This window comes from Sander vitreus, chromosome 23, assembly GCF_031162955.1.
Source record: "Sander vitreus isolate 19-12246 chromosome 23, sanVit1, whole genome shotgun sequence".
Taxonomy (NCBI): Eukaryota; Metazoa; Chordata; class Actinopteri; order Perciformes; family Percidae; genus Sander; species Sander vitreus.
The window spans coordinates 12,559,565-12,577,542 of record NC_135877.1 but is presented as its reverse complement, the minus strand read 5'-3'; the positions used below and the strand labels follow the sequence as shown (position 1 = coordinate 12,577,542).

Genomic DNA, 17,978 nt, shown 5'->3' with positions numbered 1-17,978 from the left:
GAGTGGAGCTCCTAAAATAAGCTGTTAGCCACTGGCAGTCCAAACATCCACCAACACTGAAGACGTGTTCCTTATCTCCTGTTCCTCCTCCGTCTGTGCATTCCGGTGACTTTTATTGCTTTCAGAGAAAATGTCTCCTTTAGCTGCTAGGTCACAACTAATGATAGGGACAGATAGGTTCAGGTTCACAGTGAGTGATAAGGGGCTTCACTGTGTCATACAACCAAAGCCAGCCGAAATTTCAACCTGACAGAAGCTGTTTTTGCTCTTGTCAGGATGGCCAAGTGGTCTAAGGCACTATACTCAAGGGTAGACTTCTTCCTGTGCTAAAAGGACTTCTGCTCGCTAAATGAAGGCGTGGGTTTGAACCCCACTTCTGACAGAGAGTTTTACCTGCAGGTTTCATCCCTGTAGTTTGATGATACAGATATGTCTCCTGTAGAGCCTAAGATGTGTTTTAAACTAAAGCAACACTAAAGCACTTTTCCAGCTTCAGTCCCCCTACAGGTTGGAAGCGGAATTGTCCATTACATTACACTATGCAAGTTTGCCAGTTCCGGTAGCGGATCTGTAGTTCGAATGAGACATAATGAGAAATTACGACGGACGAATGGACAGTTCCGTTTCCAACCTGTAAGGGGACCGTAGCGGGAAAAGTGCTTTATTGTTGCTTTAAGTCACTGAGGTGCTGTGCTGCACTAGATAACCTGTTTCATCCATGTTGATTGACAAAATAAATTTAAAACTTAAAATACATGCAGCTGTCTAAAAAAAATGATGCAAACAGGATTTAAACTATAAAATTAATTAAAGTAAACCAGCTGCACAGGTGAGATTTGCTAAAGTGTAATTAGCAGATTGTGTGCATAAAAAAAAGTCAAACTCGTATGTTTTTGTCTTTTTGGAATATTTGTATAGAGTTTGCACAGTTTGGAATCTGCCACCACTAGTGCAAAATTAGGTGCAGTGAAATAGGATTAGTTTTAGGATAGATTATGACTATAAGTTTTGACCGAAGTATTTCAGCTGTCAGGATGGCCGAGCGGTCTAAGGCGCCAGACTCAAGGTTTGACTCCTTCCTGTGAGTTACGGGACTTCTGGTCTCCGAATGGAGGCGTGGGTTCAAATCCCACTTCTGACAGAGATTTTATTTGAAAATCATCGGTGAATAAAATATATATATATATACTAGATACAGTAACAGACAGAAAATCATTAAAACACACGACGGAAAACACATTTAATACCTTAACTAATATACAACATTGAGTCACCTGCACAGCATTTTCAATAATTAGAATGTGTCCTTAATAACAGAAGTCTTACATCTTTTACGTGGGTTTAGAGGAACCATGAAACACAAAATTGTTACCAAGCATTTGACAGCATTAGTATAAATAGCAATCTGATCCAGCTCATTAGTAGTTGTCAGGATGGCCGAGCGGTCTAAGGCGCCAGACTCAAGGATTGACTCCTTCCTGAGTTACGGGATTTCTGGTCTCCGAATGGAGGCGTGGGTTCAAATCCCACTTCTGACAAATATTTTGGCTCCACAATTTATCCGTGTTGGTCGACACACATGTCTTTCCTTCAATTTTTTTCTCTCCCTCCTCTCTTTCACCGGTGGGTAAACGAACAGTTTCCACATGAGAGCAGAGGGGAGTCGTCACACGGCACAGACAGAAACAAGGGTGAACTTCTTTTGTTTCACTCCGCGCGGAGTCCCTATCTGTCTCAAATTTCTCGCTCGTGTTTCTCGACGCGTAAAAACTTTACAGAGCTCCTTCTCTCCCTCCACCCTCCTCCTTTTCCCTGCATGCGTAATTATTTGGAGAGCGTTTGGAAACTTGTGATGGCCGTGAAAAAAATCTCACTTTATTTCTGACACCTGTTGCTGAGGACACCGCGCACACAGCCGTACACAACGGGGAGCGCGTGCTACTGATTTTAGACTTTGTTTCTACATTTCTACATGACAAGTTCGGACTTGTTGGGTACTGACAGGTCCACGGATCGCCGGAAGCTGCGTTATAGGCTACTTTTATACACTCCCCTAAATCGTCTTTTTGTGACTCAAGGACTTTCGTGCGGTAGGCTATTTCTCTGTGAAGGTGATCGAGCAGTGAAAAGGACATTTAATGTGTCACTTGGGAGAATTTGTATCTGTCTAACACAGTGAGGCTCTGCAGCAGGCTGCTGAGGGATCGACCTGAAGGGGTTTCCCTTTCGATAAAAACACCGACCTGTCTGTACTTTTCCCAGCCGGACAGAGTCACACTCTTCGGACTTGAGCGCTGGTGGCAGGAGAAACTTTTCTTGGAGAGCTGAGCAACAACTGGATTCGAGCACAGCAGAACAGGTAGGAAATTCATTGTTTCATTGATTTTAAAGGAGAAGTTTTCAAAGAGATTCGTGATACAAGAAGGTCATTCAATCTTGAATATACACTCTGCAGTCTGCATACACACTCAAGGGGAATATAAGAATGTTTTAGAGGTCTTTCATGAGGATTTGAGAGGTGTGATTTACGTTTGTCCATGATGCCCACATTTATTCCAACCTTATAATAGTTTGTAGTTGCTATTATATGTGAAGGCATATGTAGCCTAGTTTTTGACAGTTTTTTGGGTTCTATCATCTTTGTCCTGAAAGTTGTAAGAAGTGTACAATACGTGTGCAGCAGTTATTGGATTTAAATACATTAGGACTTGAACTCTCACTATTTTACACACACACATCAGAAGTCAATGGGCTGGGTTGGTTTAAACTTGGTATACTGGGTTGTGGACTTTGCTTCATTTGAACTTGTAGACGTTTTGTCCCCACAATGTTTCCGTTGTCACAGTCTACTTACAGAATGGGCATATTTCATGACTTTTGGCTCCCATATGACAGTGGTGTGTGTGTGTGTGTGTGTGTGTGTGTGAGAGAGTGTGTGTGAGAGAGTGAGTGAGTGATCTGCCAACCCCATCTGCCTAAATGAAGGCAGCCCTCTTGCTTTGCGGTGGAGACCAGGACTATTTTGGTCGAAATGTTGCACAAATGTTTCTCTCAGTATATAGAGAAGTCGCTCTTCCTGCCTTCATCTGAGTTCATTGGCCTGTATAAGCATTATAATGTTGATGGTGAATGTACTGTGTTGCTGTGGGTCAGAGGTCAGCTGTGCAATCAAACAATATACCAATAGATGTCCTGAGCTGAGACTATAGAGGAGTGAGGACATTTTGTAGTTCTTGACGCTAAAGTGGTTTATTGTAAAGACATTTGACAAGAAAAATAAGATGTGATAGCTTAAACTAAAGTTTTGCGTTGTTTATTTTTTCCATGACTATAAAGTTGTTGTTTTTTTTGGCAGAAAGTACGTGTCTAAAATGCTCTGTAGATACTGCCATGAAAGTTAACGAGACAAAAACTGCATGTATGGACTCTATTTGTTGATTATGGGCAGGGAATTTCATGTAGGAGCCTGTGTGTGTGTTTTCTCCATGTTTGGCAATGAGACATCCACACATCCGTGGACCTATTGACTCTTTATGGTGACTTTTGAACTTGTCTAGAAACAGTCAGTTTGTTCCTCGCACATTTAGCCGAAATGCAGGAAGAACTTAAAACTCTGTTAAGTGTCATAATAAAAAATAAAAAAAAACAGTTTAATCGTAAATGTATCATTCATTTAATCAAGCAGTGTTGTTGAGATTGATATGTCTTTCTCAGGAGAGCCAAGCACATTCATAAAAAGGAAGTTCACAATAAAACATAAAACATTTGATTCATCATTATAAAAACACATGTAATTAACCAGAGACAAACCTCTTTCCCACATTCCTTTGTTTGTAAAGGGCAGACATAGAAGAGAAAAGCGAGTTTCTCCGTCTCTGGCAGCACATATGAAAGCAGACTATCACTTTCTGACAGAAAGTTGAGGTCGTCTCTGGCCGTGACGTCTCCGGTTCGCGTTGCACTTTTTAATGGTTTTAAAAGTCTGAAACCCACCTGAGTTGTGGAGTGGACTGACAGCTGTGCTGATAAACCCTGCAAGAGGTGTGTGTGTGTGTGTGTGTGTGTGGTAATGTTAGATGTGTAGATAGAGGTGGTGAAAAGTGTTGCTGTCAACAAGTTAGCCATTAGAGAGAGATAATCTCTCTTCCTCCTCCTCCTCCTCCCTGTCTACCAAAGTCAACTTCTGGTCTTTCTCTTCCCTCCCTCTCACTATTTCAGTCATGACATCAATTTTCTTTTTCTTTAGTGCCCTTTGTTCCCTTCTCTGGTCTTTCTTTACTTTCTGTCAGTTCTGTATCATGTTGGTCTTGATTTGTTCGAGATGACAAGGTGTTGTATTTGCAACTGACCGACTCAAAACTATTTCACTATAGCTGAAAGATTCAATGATTTAAGGCTTTTATATTTCTATTTCTAAACCTGCTAGATAAACTCAAGCACGCCTTTGGCTCACGGCTGCCTAAGTTGGTGTTTGAAAAGTTGTTAGAAATGGAGAAGTTTTAGGTTTTACCCAAAATAAGGATTTGTTTCTAATGAAGAAGTAGCTTTATTAGCGAGTAAACCAAACCAGATTCATGCAGCAACAACTTATAAAATTATTGTGTATAGTCTTCACTCTGAACATTTTCTTATTCGGTCTGTCGGTCTGCCTGCCCTCTAACTGGTGAGAAAGACCTTTTTCCTTAACCAAACACTGAAGTGCTGCTTGAGTGTCTCGTCCCTCAGGACTCGGTAATTAGGGAAGGGGAGTAAGTGTGTGTGTGTTGTATGTCTCCACGCTCGATATATGAGAAGATGGGATGTCTGCAGGCATCAATGGATTCTCAAGGTCGTGTGTGTGTGTGTGTGTGTGTGTGTGTACACACAATGGATTTGGAAGTAAGTAGGAATATTCTCTAATTTAACACGAACTGCACCAAAGTGACGATATAGACATTTTAAGGATTTTCACAAACTATTGTGAAAGATCTGTATGAAAACAGGTGAAAAATGGACACTGAGACACAACATTAGGTGTCTGGGGGGGAGGGAGGGGGATCTGGATGTGTTCCATGAGCGTGTAAAGTGTGTGTATTTTAGCCTACTGGGAGCACTAATGACTAACTTGGACACACACAGACGGTGGTCCATGTGAAGAGGATGGCCTCTCTAGCTGAAGAGCCAGTATTAAGTGCTGGTCCCTGATTGGTAGACTTGGATCCTGGGAATTCCTCCCAAGACAGTGTATGACAGCCGCTGGCTTAACTGTGTGTGTGTGTGTGTGTGTGTGTGTGTGTGTGTGTGTGTGTGTGTGTGTGTGTGTGTGTGTGTCCGCCTTTTGTTTGCATCTGTTTAGTCACTCAGGTCTTTAGGATGTTGGCGCCTGGCAGGGAAAGACCTGTGTAAGAGATTTGTTTTATATGTTAACTTTTAAGCAAAAACTAATTTACTGGTTCCAGCTTCTCCAGTGTGAACATGTGCTGCTTTTCTCTGATTTATATAGTTGTAAATGAAATCTCTTTGGGGTTTGGAATGGGACTTGGGACATATCAAGGCATTTGGAAACGCCACCCTCAGCTTTGGGAGCTTTTGATGTTTGCTGATATTTTATAGACCAAACAATAAATCAGTGAATCAAAAAATTTATCAAGACTGTGACTCAGATGGAGACAAAAAATATTTGAGGAAATAAAATATAGTGGAGACAACTTGCTGATGCTAAATATGTAAATGTTTTCATTTTAACATCCAATATCTGCTAAAAAGAAATAGATGGATAAACACTGTAGTTTCTTGATTGTCCTCAATATTCACTAAAATGTACAGACATACTGTAATGCAAGTTTATAACTTGACTCAGAGGCAGCAGCATGCACTTTAGCTGCTCCATTCGTGTGCGTGTTGACAACGCAGTGTGGCTATGCAGTAGTCATTATGGTCAAGTTGTTGTGTGTGTGCATTTCTGCATGTATGTGAGCAGGCAAAATGTGACCCTGTGGTATTTGTTACGGTGTCTGAGCTTTCTACATTCTTGACGCCTGCACGTGTGCGTATAAATGTGTGTGCGCATGTTTTAGGCCTCTCTGCGCCGGCAGTTTAGGGCTATGCGGTGATGTCACTGAGGCGGCAGGGTGGGGTGACATGGGGTTAGAGTTTGGCAGAGGTCCTGACTCCAGCAGGCCTCAAAATGTGTCTGACCAGGAAGTGTGTGTGTGTGTGTGTGTGTGTGTGTGTGTGTGTGTGTGTGTGTGTATGGTCAGTGGTAGCGGTCACCAGCTGTATGCTAGCAGTGTCCTACACTAATAGTAAAAGTGGTTCATTGGGCACTTTATAGAGCCTGAAACCATTTTATAAATCCGGAAGGCCGGTACAAGGGCCCAAACAGCCACAAGACACACAGCATCAGACCAGAGGAGGCTGAGTTACTGAGCACTGGTGTGTTCAATGCTCACCACTGATTTTAACTTACATAAAATCAATTTTACCAACACGATAATGACAACTGCCTTCACCAGGAATGATGCCATTACAAAATGTAGTTATATACTTGTATGAGTATTTTACAAAACTATAGTTATTTACACAGAATGAGCTCCGAATGGACAATATAAACATTTATTTTTTAATTTTATGTATGTTCTAAAGTTGTACCTGCTGTGGCTCTGCTCTGTAGTATGGGGGGGGCGATATGAATGGAAAAACCCACCAAAATCATTACAGAAACAGCCTCTCTCTCTCTCTCTCTCTCTCTCTCTCCCCCCTACTCTCTTCTCCTCTCAGTAGCCCCGATCCAGCGCTGATAAAACTATCAACAGCACACCTGCACCGGGTTGAAAAGCGGTCTAACACACACACACACACACACACACACTGTAGGCCATATATGAACCCAAACAGATCTTATGAAGCATGTGCTCACCACAAAAAGCCTATTCTCTTCTGCTTTTAACTCTCTCTTTCTGACTTTGGCTGTTTACGTCACTCTTTTTCTTCTACATTCTTCCCATCCGTCTCTTTCTGTCTTTACACATCATCTGTTGTTTTTAGTGGAAGAAATAATTAGGTCAGAAGGGAGTATCACTCAATATTATAAGATATATCACTATATAGTAAAGCTAGTCCTTATGTTTCCCTCCAATGTCCCTGTCGTACCTTCTAAGAGATATCAGGCTCAGTGTTTTCATGATACAACCAGAAGTGAAGACAAGGGCATAGTTTATGTACTGCAGTTTGGTTGAGTTGGGTGCCCTGCTCCCAGTCTCCAAATGTTCTGTCTGTCTTGTGCAGGGTTAATAATATGTAAGCAGGGTTGGGATACTGATAGGATAGGATTGTGCATTAACTGTAACACTGTTCTGAGCTCAGAGATTTTCCATCTCAAAACACCACCGTCCCAACGTGGGGCTCGAACCCACGACCCTGAGATTAAGAGTCTCATGCTCTACCGACTGAGCTAGCCAGGCTGTATGTGATAGCCACAGTCTCTCAATGATGGCGGATTGGTGAGTGAGGGGCCCTTAGAATTAATTTTCTCAGAAGTATCTGCTAATCGGAATTCAACTTTGGCTGCAGACATTTGGGAAGAGACCCAATTTGTGTTAGTGTCAGGCCACATCCACACATACCAAAACAATCTTTTTTTCCCCCGTCTTCCCTGGCATCGTTTCAAGAATATTTGCGTCTAAACGAATCCATTTGTAAATCACTCAACACGCTACTTCATATTCCAGGCCTGGTGCTGTTTCTGCTACAGAAATTCACCAAAAACAGAGAAGAAAAGGAAGGCGGAGCATATGCATAAAGCTTGCGTGCTGTATACAAACAGACAGTATAGTGTATATATACACTCAATATCTTCTCCAGCAGGAACACAATAATGTAGTCCGCCATTGTTGTTATGAAATGTTGTCGCGGGATAAGAGGTTGAAGGCTAGAGGTCGAGGGGTGTGGCGATGACATCGTCGATGCGCAAGTATGCGGGTTCGCAAGGGTGGCGTTTTCAAATCTTTTCACTCTGGGACCAGGTTTCAGAAAAGTGCGTCTTCAGGCAGTGCGTTTACAGGATTAGTTTGGACGATCGGCCAAAATGATGCAAAAGTTGCGTTAACACCAAAAAGCGTTTCCGTGTGGATGGCCCCTCAGTGAAGTACCCTTCAGAGTTGTCCTTTTCTCAGCAGTCCAGTCCAGTCCAGTCGCAGACACTCCTGTAAAGTAGCTCAAAGCCATCTGGCTTCGATCTTATTGCCCCTTTCAAAAAAAACACCATCACCCAACGTGGGGCTCAAACCCACAACCCTGAATTTAAGAGTCTCATGCTCTACCAACTGAGCTAACCAGATTACAAACTCATTGCCCATCATAAAAAAATGATGGGGCTAAAACTGGGCAGCTACAGAATGTAATAACGGCTGAATGATAGCCAGACGGCCGAGCATGTCTTTTGCATCATGCAACCATCAATATAAATGGCATGTTTGGCATCGTCGATCAACCATATCAATAGCATCAGTTAAGAGAAATCTTTTTTTCAGAAGCCAAGGTTGGGTGCAGTCTATTTTGTTCCTCGAGGACAGACAGGGATGAAACCTGCAGGTAAAAATTATTGTCAGAAGTGGGATTTGAACCCACGCCTCCATTTGGAGACCAGAAGTCCCTTTGCTCAGGAAGGAGTCAACCCTTGAGTCTGGCGCCTTAGACCGCTCGGCCATCCTGACAACTGAAACTCAGAATTTGGACTTCACAAGTTACATGTAAGCAAAAATTACAGGTTTTTTATATATATATATATATATATATATATATATATATATATAAGGGCTGTCAATCGATTAAAATATTATCACGATTAATCACATGATTTCCATAGTTAACTTGCGATTAATCCCAAATTAATCTCAGATTTGTTATCTGTTCTAAATGTACTTTAAAAAGGATATTTTTCATGTTTTTAATGCTCAAGTGGTATTTGAGACCCAATGTACTCCGGTAGTAACTCAATTCACATCGACAATATATGCAAATAACTTAAGTCTTGTGGAGAGAACCATCTGGAAGGGCTTTGAAACTGATCCTTTTCTTTATCCAGGTTTGTTTCTTTTTTGGGGTCTTGACCTGCTTATTAATAATCATTGATTTAGTTCTAACATTTAAGTAATAAAGCCTGTTACTGAGAACGGGAAGTCTCTCTTTAGATTAAGTGTGTGGCTTTTAAAATAGCCTTTTGTTTGTGATTCAGGATCAGGGTTAACCTCTGAAGCCGTTCAGGGTGCGGCGTACACCACATCCATCGCGTTCACCGTCTTCCTCTTGGTGTGCTTGGTGTAAGGTGGCGACATCACAGATCACTCTCTCCCTTCAGCACACCACGGGTCTCCTCGTAGATCAGACCGGGGATGCGCTTCACTCCGCCGCGGCGAGCCAGACGACGGATAGTCTAGCTAGCTGTCTGGATTTACCTTGCAGAGATCTGAGGAGCAGTTAACCATAGTCCTTATAAATCCACTGGAGTTTAGAATGCCAACACAAAGAAAGCAGAAGGTGTGGGACATCCGGCCTAAAAAGAGGGACATCTGGCGGAATTTCCGGCGGTACCTGAACAATCCCGGAAGTGGAACGTTGTCGATATAGACTAACCCTCATCTGACCTGCGAAGAAGAAGACTAGAAGTAGCCTATCAGTACTTTGATATCCCCTGTGTTTTGTATAATCTTCTGTGGTTTGGTTTTGGACTTCAGATCTCTGATAATTCTTAAAGGTGATCGTACAGTATGTGTTTACAGTTAACTACTTCCTGCCACATGACCTCAGATGGCCTGACAGGGTTTGGGTGTTGACTGTGTCCTGGGCCCTCCCGCTGTGTTGACCCATTGTAAATCATTTCACCCTGTCACTGTCGGCCAGCGAAAACACAGCAATGAATGAAGCCGTTCAAATCAACTGGGTGGTCCTCTGCGCACACACACACACACACACACACACACACACACACACACACACACACACACACACACACACACCAAAGTTTGGCAAAAACAGGTGATAATGAGGTGTGTGTGTGTGTGTGTGTGTGTGTGTGTGTGTGTGTGTAAGAGGGAAGAAGAAAGTAGAACTCCAGGCAACACAGAGTAAGAACGAGTGAAGGTTATAAAAGAGCGACAGAGAACATGAGAGGAAACACTGCCTCTTACTGGTTATTGTCTGCTACTACAACAGATCAAAGAAAATGGATGGAGAGAGAAGAAACAAAACAAGTAAATACAGTTGAAACACTGGGTTTTTATATCACTTCACGTTTGTGGCTCCGTCTTATACGGCTCATTGTTTTTGATCACCGCTGCTGCCTTTCTGTTTTACAATACTGTTCAGAGACCTTTTGAAATAAACTGCATGAAATAAAGAAAGTCAGATAGAGAAACGGCAGAGAGATTTCAATTATTCTCTCCCAATCCCTGATGTTTGTGAGTCATACCACATATTATATAATCTGCCTATGTTTTACAAAGTGAGTTTCTCTGTGGTTTAGGTGTTTTTGAATTCTTGTATTTTTTCTTCTCATCTTTTGTTTCTCATCTCCCCTCAACCATCATCCTTTTTTTTTTTTGTCTGATTCCTCTCTTTTCCATTTCTTTTCCTCTGCCGTGTGTGTGTTGGAGGGGGGGGGGGGTTATAGTATAATGAGATTCCCAGTGCCCAGGTGCTCTTTCTAGATAATTACTGAGTGTGTTTTTCTGTAGCCAATCTCCGAACTGCCGCAATACCAAATCTGTCAACACACACACACACACACACACACACACACACACACACACACAAGGGAGAGAGAGCATCAAATTAAATTAATACCACTATCTTGTTTCTGATTGCAAGCTAGCCACGCTCCAATCCTGTCAAGCTCTCGTTCTGAGATTTTTTTTTTTCAATCATTCTGTTGTCAATCCTCTATTTGTCTCTTTTCTATTTCTCATCTCTACATTCTTTCTCTTTTTTTTACAATTTCTCTATCCCATATCTTGTGCAGGTGTGTGTGCAGAAGATGTATCGACAAAACATTAGTCAGTTGTCTGGGAGAAAAGAGGTAGAGGCAGATTGATTAACACACACATGCGTGTTTTTTTGTTCTTCGAAACACGTCCATCACTGATTGGCTGAAATGATTTATTAATAAGTTGAGTGACTGTAGCTGAGGTCGCCTGTAGACTGGACTGACGGGACCAGAGCACTGCATTGCGTTAAAAGAGGATACTGACTCTATGCCAAATTAGCTTTTTGGATAACGAGGAGACCGTTTCACCTCTGTCTGTCCTGTTCCTCTGTGGTTTTATGATGCTGAGCTACTTTATACTGTCCACTGAACATCCACAGACTGCATGGACTGCAGTATATTAAATAGATTGTGTGCCCAACCATTGCACAATCCTGAGGTAAAGAAAGTGTCTTTAGTGTACCAAGTGTAACTTGTACTTCTTTAAGTGTATTCTAAAAATCAGTTATTCTGCCTTCATTTAGAGATTTTTGATGAAATATTTTACTCAACTAAGGATGAAATGAGGGTGTACTTTCCAGTCACACTGTTGTCAACCCCCCCGCCCCCCATCCCAAAGGACATTGAAAATCCTGGTTGCTGCCCTCTTGTCCAGGTGAATGAATGGAAAATGTACTGTGAGCTTATAAAAAAACATTCGCGATAACCACATTTATCAAAGCAAATTAAATGCATATAGTTTCAGTCAAACATCACCAGTCTAAAAACCATGAAGGTGAATATTAAATCCAAAATCTTTTTGGAAACTTGATGCTTTATTGCCATGGTAACACTAGTGACATAGCTGTAATTGAAGGCTGTTAATCCTGGGAAGCAGAAAAATATACAATTTTATATATACAACACAGTTGTTGTTTTTTTCTCCTATTTTCAACATGGTGTCACAGTGTCAACAAAATTAAGCCACATTCTGAAAAAAAGCGGGAATAAAAGCCTATGGGAGTGGTTTCCTAGCAGCAGAGCAATGTCACAATGTCAACTTGCATTCTGGTTCGCACAACTCTTCAATCTTTTGATGGAACGGGAAAAATGTAATGTAGAGCTTTGAGCTATAACCAATATTTGGTCCATATTTCAGCCTACACGATGCAACTATAACAACTTAATAAATTGAGTAGATAGTTCATATGCTGATTGACTTTCTTATTTTATTCCAAGCCTAGAATATCACATCTCTGGATGCCAATAGTGCCTCATTCCTGGGTTTGTAGAATTGTCCGTGTTCTCCTGGAGAGTAGGTTTCTGTGGACAGATTTGACTTTGTATTAACCTCCCCTCTCTCATGTTGGAGGCGAAACACAGATTCTACGAGTATCACTGACTTGATGAGAGACTGAGTAAAGTCGAAGAACAGTACTTCTACCTGAGGAGGATATTCTAACACTCTTTCCACACTTGTCTTTAATAATACCCGAGGTGTTTTTGCCTCAGCAACAGAGAGCACTTGGCTTCTCTTCAAGCCGCAAACAAGCATTCTTTCCAAAAGCTGCTGAATCTCTGTCCGGTTGTGTTTGAATCAATGAGGGATGGTGGGAGAGAAACAAAATCTGATTGAGTCTGGGATTCAAAATCTGAACACTGAATCAACAACGCTCTCCAATCCATCAGCAACTACTACCAGACTGTGGCTACACTGGGCAGCTACTCAAAAAGCTTTCACACTTTGCTAATCTTTGGATGCAAAAGGGTTAAAACACTTCTGTGGCGCCATATCTCCTGACTTTCATCCTGCATATTTTAACACATGCAGCAGCATATATTTCACATCAGCGTCTGCCGCTGCCAAGCTGCTGAGGTGTCAAGTGCGCACGACACTAGAATCAAGATCAGAATTGTGTTATTCATTACATTCAATAAATGTACAGGGATCTGTCTTGTTGGCATTGGACTGAGGACGTACTGCACTGGCACCCATTCTCTTATCAGTTAAACTTCTGGACCAGTGGAATGTTTTTTGTTAATTGAGACATTTGTGATTTAGCGGTCTATAAATGAAAATGTACTTTTTCGTCTTAGGTTGCAGTATTATGAAAACAAACAGTGGCCTAGTAAGTAAGATGATTTTGTACTATTTTTTTTGTTCTATTTTTTGTTACCTTAAACTTCTTACTACTTGTAATTTATCTCGTTATAATTTACATATTTAATTGACCTATTTACATGAGTTATCATATTATTTATACAACTACATAACATATGTTTATGTGCAAAAGTCTTATTCTTATTGTGAGAAATGTTTTTTTTTTCTCTCCTAGACTTTCTCAAAGTAACTCAGTTGTTTGTTGTCAAATGTTATATTTCCTTTGGTTAGGTGGGTTGAAGTTTTAAAACGTGCTGCTGCAGTAACAGTGGACACAGACAGAGGGCACTACATCACTGAAACTCACTGGACACTTGAAAGAGTAGGAGGGAGATGAGAGGAAAGAATATCAGGGTGAGATGGAAGGATAAAAATAGAGAGATGTAAAACAGAGAACAGAAAGAGAGAGGAAAAACTGAAGGAGAGAAAAAGTTTGCAAGGGAGAGTGAGGGGATCAATGAAGTGATAGCAGTTAAAGGCGACATTTTACACACAGGTGTGAATTATCCCTCACTTTTCTCATCCTTTCTCCATTTCTCTTCTTCTTTCGGCTGCTTTCACCAAATTAATTTCACAAGGCAACACCATCTTTCTTCCTTAATCCCACTTTGCTTCACGTTCTCTCCCTCCATCTACTACCACTTTCCTCTCTACCCTCCCATCACATCATGCATGTTGGCTCCAGGCCATTTTGACAGTACCATTAGTGACCAGTTGTGCGTGTGCGTGTGCATGTGCGTGTGTGTGTGTGTGTGTGTATAAAGAATAATCCCGGTCTATACAACTAGGATCTTGTAGTTTTAGGGCATCACTCCCATCAGTAACAATCACAAAATGTAATTGCTGAGATTTGGGAACACAATGGCATTCTTATTCTTGGTTCAAATGTACTTTCTGTAGTTGTGCATTAACAGTTTTCCTGTGCAATGAGAGATTATTATATTGATATATTGACATTTAAATTTTGGTTTCACCTCCTTTTATAAAGTGGTTTAGATGATGAAGATGTCTGTTGGTCAGACAAAACAAGACACTTTAAGATGTCACCTTGGGCTCTGGACACTTCAATATCACAATCACTAGTTTCAGCCCTAACGCTACAAATACAACACCCAGGATTGTATTAACACACACACACACACACACACACACACACACACACACTCGATGGTGTTTTAAGCCCCCAATGTCTCCTTCCAGGCAGATGCTGCGACTGTTGACTTCAAGGCACCTAACCCTAATCCTAACCCTAACCATTGCCTAATCCTAGGCAGCGCTGCCTGGAAGGAGATGTTGGGGGCTTAAAACACCGATAAACCACACACACACACACACACACACACACACACACACAGTGCTGTTGTAGCCCCAATCACACTCTAGCCAGCAAAGAGTGACTCAACAGAAATATCTGTTAGTGTCAAAAACCCCTTCATGTTTTTTTTCAATCCCCCCCCCATGCCCAGAGAGAGGCAGCATTAGCTGAGCAAGGAGCCCCAAGCAGAGCCTCGCAGCCGCACCAGCCCCCTGGAAGCCTAGAGAAAGAAATAGTATAGGAGGGAAGCTGAGAAAGGGATAAGATGAGGTGTGGAAGAAAAGAGGGGGAAGAGAAGGGTTAAAAGGAGAGGAGGGTAAAGAGAAGGAAGATGAAGAGAAGCGAGGAATCGAGTGGAGAGGATGAAGAGATGAGGGGATGCAACAGAGGAGAGGATAAGAGGGGGGGAGACAAAAGGAGATTAGAAAAAAGATAGATCAATAGAGAGATATGGAGAGAAGAAGAAAGATACAGAGCAAAGGGAGAAAGTGTTATACAGAGAGGTCAGAGCAATGGACACATCTCTGGAGAGTGTGTGTGTGTGTGTGTGTGTGTGAGTGATGGAGGAAGGAGGAGAGAAGAATACAGAGGAGGAGGAAGAGTAGAGCAGTGGAGCGCAGAGACGGAGAGGAGGACGTGTATAAGATACATACTGAATGCCTGAAATGTGACCTTGGAAATCCATATCTGTGTATTTGTGTCTGTGTCTCTTGCATTTTTTTCCTTTTGTACTTTGTGTGTGATACATTTAAAGGATGAGGCTGGCTTTTTCTTCTAGTCAACAAATATGAAAAGCCCAAATTAACAGTGTCGATCTTAAAAGCATTTGTCACTATATTCCTGTAGTTATTTTTTCAGCGTAGCTAGCTGGCTATATAGGAAGATGACATCCCCCATCTTAACCAACCGACTAAGCTCTGATTGGTGACCGAAACAGTTGTCAATGGTACCCATCACTGAACAAGTCAGATGAGGGCGGCTAAGCAGAGTCATGTTTATCGTAGTGAATAAATGGTGCAGCAGAGTGGGTCACTGATGTGTTTTTAATCATTTTTGGACAACAATGGAGCTCTGTGTCACAGAGGAATAAGATACATCAGGCTTTGGCTAAACGGGTGTTTTTGGCCTTTTATACTTTTTGTTGACAATAAGAAAAAAAAACGATCACCAACCAAATCCTTTTAAAAGGACAAAGAATTATAACATTTAAGTCAAGTTTTAACCAGTTGTTTGTATCCTTGATAACACTGAGGACATTTTGGGTTATACGGGGACATCTGCGCGTGAGCATGTTCATGCACAATCTGCGTGTGCAATGGCAGTGCAGGGTATAGAGTGCTGTTTGCGTGTCAATAACAGTATCTGGAGGCCGCAGGATTACGTGACCTTGCATGCCACATGTGCTGTCTCCCACTGACTAAACACACACACACACACACACACACACACACACACACTCAAACACAAAGCCCCATGAAATTCTCTGACTCCTAGGAGTCTTTATGAGGCTCTCGCATTGGTAATGGAGAGCGAGGAGACAAGGAAGAGGTGTAAGAGAAGAAAGAGGAGAGGAAATGTTGATCTGGGTAGAAGGACACAAGAAGAGAGGAATGAAGGGAGAGGATAAGTTGGCTTTCAAAGAAGAGGAATTTGACACCAGAGAACCACCTATTGTTGGGTTTAGGCCAATGAAACAAGAGGTTAAGGTTAGGAAAATATTGTAGCTTTGGTTGATATTTAAAAAGTCAGTGTACCACTACAGTATGTGCTTCAAGCCAGTGTTGATTTTTTCAGTCCTCGAACGTTAACCAAGTGCTCTGAGTTGCCTAAACATAACTATAAAAAATCTCAATTAACACTAATACCAATCATTTGTATTTTAACGTAGTTGTTAGGACATAGGGTTTGAAGACAGATGAACAGAATGGAGAGAAAATATATATATAGACAGAGCAGGAGGAGGAGGTGAATTTAAGGAGATGGTTGCGTAAAGCAGAGGCCCTGAGGGCTATGGACATTATTTCAGCTGCTGGTTTGTGTGTGTTGGTGTGTGTGGTACAGGTGAGCATCTTTCTGTTATCCTTGCTTCGATCTCTGTTTCCCTTAATCATTCACCCTCCCTCTCAATCATTCTCAGGTGTCTTTAGATCATCTTAAGTTTGCACTCAAGAGTTTGTGTGAGAGAGAGCCAAAATAGTAGTTTGCATAACTATCAGTACAGTCTATACGCTTGTACTGTATATGTGTGCGTCTTTGTGTTTGAGCATGTGTGATCTATTTGAGTCTTTATATTAGTCAGTGTTTGTGTGTCTGTGCCTGTTTGTGTACAGTATGTATGGGCCCAGCTATCCATTTGTGTGCGTGTGTGTGTGCGTGTGTGCGTGTGTGTGTGTGTGCGTGTGTGTGTGTGTGTGTGTGCGTGTGTGTGTGTGCGCGCGCGCCACAAGCCCCAGTGAGATCCAGCGAGCATGACGGAGAATGACAGGGTGATTTATGGCGAGGCTATAAGTAGAATGACTACTGCTAGTGTGTGTGTGTGTGTGTGTGTGTGTGTGTGTGGGAGAAAAACATGGCAGAGAGGGATGTAAAAGAGGGGTAGGAAAGGAAAGATGGTGGAGAGAAAGAGGGAGAGCGATGGTGGGTGATGACAGAAAAGGGAATGCAGAGAAAAAGAGAGCTGAATGACAGAACTGATTGGAATTGTGGGAGTGGGATTAAGATGCCTATTTGCATATTGCTAAAAATGACCAAACTGTTACTGGCATGGAAAGATGGATAGAGGATAAAGAGATTCAGGCGTAAAGAAAGTTTAGTTCTTGTTTGCGAAGGAGCCCCTATGAGTTGGTTTAATGACGAGCGGCGCTGGGCTCGGCTCACTTAGTGCAGCATTCTGTGAGTCTCAGTAGGAAAATAACATTTTCTTCACAATTACATTTACATTTTTAGACATTTAGCCAATGTTGTTATGCAGAACGACATACACGGAGTGCAAATGAGCTTCAATTCCCAGATCAGCAACAACGCGGAGCAAAACAATATCCAGGAGAACGTTCAAGAGCTCTGACGATTACTGCACCATGAAGGAGGAAGGGTGCTACGAGATGATAGATGCTATTTTGTTAACAAAGGCAGTCTTTTTTTATCAAGCATTTTGTAGCAGCAGCTGTCATGTAAGTGTGAGATGGGAAAGTACATTTTTAATCAAATATTTCAGGGTCTTGCACGACCACATTATAATTAATAGACACCTCTATAGACACCTCTATCTTGCATTTGGCTGATTCTTAAAAACAATTATTTATACGTCTTACTAAACCAGAGAATAAACTCTGTTTTGTAGATGATCTCGATGGGTTAATGTGTTTCATCCAAACTGACCTCATGACCCTCCTAACAACAAGGGCTGAATGTGGTTCAAACACTGGTTAATTTTGATTAACCTTGATTGTCATACCACACCCTTTTATTTATTATTTTTGGGCAATTGTATGCCTTTATTAGATAACTGAGAGAGATGAGAAATGACATGCAACAAAGTTCCCCAGCAGTCTTAGAGATACAGT

General features: G+C 41.7%; 4 non-coding genes across 4 annotated transcripts; 2 read left to right on the top strand and 2 right to left on the bottom strand.

Annotated features, from left to right (window-relative positions):
- The first annotated feature begins 1,028 nt into the window (after positions 1 to 1,028).
- Positions 1,029 to 1,141, top strand: trnal-caa (transfer RNA leucine (anticodon CAA)). Its single transcript has 2 exons — positions 1,029 to 1,066; positions 1,096 to 1,141. It is a non-coding gene; the product is annotated as a tRNA-Leu (tRNA).
- A 286-nt stretch (positions 1,142 to 1,427) lies between these two features.
- trnal-caa (transfer RNA leucine (anticodon CAA)) lies at positions 1,428 to 1,538 on the top strand. The gene is made up of 2 exons: positions 1,428 to 1,465; positions 1,493 to 1,538. It is a non-coding gene; the product is annotated as a tRNA-Leu (tRNA).
- A 5,830-nt stretch (positions 1,539 to 7,368) lies between these two features.
- On the bottom strand, positions 7,369 to 7,442 carry trnak-cuu (transfer RNA lysine (anticodon CUU)). Its single transcript has one exon. It is a non-coding gene; the product is annotated as a tRNA-Lys (tRNA).
- Positions 7,443 to 8,582: 1,140 nt separating this feature from the next.
- trnal-caa (transfer RNA leucine (anticodon CAA)) lies at positions 8,583 to 8,693 on the bottom strand. The gene is made up of 2 exons: positions 8,656 to 8,693; positions 8,583 to 8,628 (listed from the first exon to the last, which is right to left on the bottom strand). It is a non-coding gene; the product is annotated as a tRNA-Leu (tRNA).
- Positions 8,694 to 17,978: the final 9,285 nt, after the last annotated feature.